The sequence below is a fragment of the Carlito syrichta genome, unplaced genomic scaffold, assembly GCF_000164805.1.
Source record: "Carlito syrichta isolate Samal-C Ts95f unplaced genomic scaffold, Tarsius_syrichta-2.0.1 Scaffold311864, whole genome shotgun sequence".
NCBI lineage: Eukaryota > Metazoa > Chordata > Mammalia > Primates > Tarsiidae > Carlito > Carlito syrichta.
The window spans coordinates 145329-147570 of NW_007255960.1; the positions used below are offsets into that span (position 1 = coordinate 145329).

The 2242-nt window shown below is 48.0% G+C and overlaps 1 pseudogene across 1 annotated transcript; it reads left to right on the forward strand.

Annotated features, from left to right (window-relative positions):
* Positions 1-360: 360 nt before the first annotated feature.
* Positions 361-1087, forward strand: LOC103271719 (annotated as a pseudogene). The gene has a single exon (XR_002482602.1). The product of XR_002482602.1 is annotated as a barrier-to-autointegration factor pseudogene (transcript).
* Positions 1088-2242: the final 1155 nt, after the last annotated feature.

A 2242-nucleotide genomic window follows, 5' to 3' on the forward strand; every position in this document is an offset into this window, starting at 1 on the left:
CCTTCCGCCTCAGCCTTCCAAGTGGCTGGAACTACAGGTGCGCGCTACCACGCCCGGCTAGTTTTTTTATTTATTGTAGAGATGAAGTCTCGCCAAGTTGCCCAGGCGGGTCTTGAACACCTGGGCTCAGGCAGTCCACTCACCTCAGCCTCCCAAGTGCAGGATTACAGGCTGAGCCACTGAGCCCAGCTGCTCACTTCTTTATTCATCCTAGCTAGGAGCACATCCAGTAGCTGGGTGCGGTGACTCATGCCTATTATCCCAGCACTTTGGGAGGCCGAGGTGAGAGGATTGAGACCAGCCTGGGCAACTTGGTGAGACCTTATCTCTACAATCAATCAAAAAATTAGCCAGGTATCGGTGGGAGCGGCCAGCTGGCGGCAAGAGCCGTAATGGGACTGGGGCTGCCAATTAAGCCTGATCAAGATGACAACCTCCCAAAAGCATCGAGACTTCGTGGCAGAGCCCATGGGAGAAAAGCCAGTGGGGAGTCTGGCCAAGATTGGTGAAGTCCTGGGCAAGAAGCTGGAGGAAAGAGGCTTTGACAAGGCCTATGTGGTCTTTGGCCAGTTTCTGGTGCTAAAGAAAGATGAAGATCTCTTCCGGGAAAGGCTGAAGAACACATGTGGTGCCAATGCCAAGCAGTCGCGGGACTGCTTTGGATGTCTTTGAGAGTGGTGCAACGCCTTCTTGTGATGCTCTTTGGGGAACCCTCCAGCCCCAGCCCTAGCTTTGAGTCTCCAGAGTTTGCAGCCGAGTAGGGACTCTTCCCCTGTCCTCTACAAAGGAAAAGATTGCTGTGGTTGTACTCACCTCTGACGTACTCCAGGGTCTTTTGGGAGTTTCTCCCCTAACCATTTCAACTTTTTTGGAATTTTCACTCTTGCATGCATCTCCCTTCCTTCTTCCCCTGCCAGTTTTCTGGTGAAAGTTGTGAGCTTTCCTGAGTGGATTCCTGGCCCCTTCCCTTACCCCCATCCTCACCTCCTGTCTGTTTGATACCATTTGGCTCCTTTTTTGGCAAGAATAGTCACTGTCCTCGTAAAGTTTTTTAGCTCAATAAAGTCAGTGGCCTTCAAAAAAAAAATTAGCCAGGTGTGGTGGTGCATGCCTGTGGTTCCAGCTCCTTGGAAGGCTGAAGCGGAAGGATCGCCTGAGCCCAGCAGGTCAAGGCTGTGGGGAGCCTGCCACTCTCCGCCAGCCTGGTAAAACAGTGAGACTCCAACTCAAAAAAAAAAAAAAGAGCACATTCAGTTTTATGACTTGTGTGACTATGGGCAAACCACTTAGCCTCTGGGATCATTGGCTTCTAGTTGTAAAGACAAAATGAGGATGATGCAAGTAAAGTGCTGACTGTACAAGAACTCAGCAGGTCATTGCTTTTGTTAAGCTCTTGCCAAGCCATGTGTTCATTGAGCTACAGCCGCTATGCTTTCCTAAACTTTGTTCCCTTCCCCTGTGTTGGGAAGATGAGTCTTTTCTTCCTCGAATCTACTTTCTAAATAAATTATATTTTCCAATCTTAAAAAAAAAGAACTCAGTCAATGCTGCTATTCATTCATTCATTAACTATCGAGCACTTGCTTACTACGTGCCACTGGGCTAAGATGCCCGTTGAATAGGGTGGGCCTGCTCCCATGGAGTTTACAGCCTAATGGGGAGACAGACATTGATTAAGTGCTTACAAATATATGAAGCACTAGGATGAGGATGTCTTTTTTTTTGAGCTGAAGTCTCACTCCTGTTGCCCAGGCTGGAGTGCAGTGGCATGCTCACGGCCACCGCAGCTTTGACCTGCTGGGCTTACACGAACCTTCTGTCTCAGTCTTCCAGCTGAGAACTACAGACGCATGCTCCCACACTCAGCTAGTTTTTCTGATTTATTGTAGAGACGAGCTTTCACCAAGTTGCCCAGGCTGGTCTTGAACTCCTGGGCTCAGGCAATCTTCTCACTTCGGCCTCCCAAAATGCTGGGATTACAGGCTGAGCCACTGCACCCAACGTTTTGTGTGTGTGTGTGTGTGTGTGTGTGTGTGTGTGTGTGTGTATGTGTGTGTGTGTGTGTACAATTATTTTATTTTTATTTCTTTATATATATGTTTGTTTTTTTATTTTTATTTTTTTCTTTTTCTTCCTTTTTCTTCCAAACCCTTGTGTCAAGGGCTGACTTTCTTTTTTTTTTTTTTTGAGTTGGAGTCTCACTCTGTCGCCCAGACTGGAGTGCAGTGGCAGCTCCTGGCCA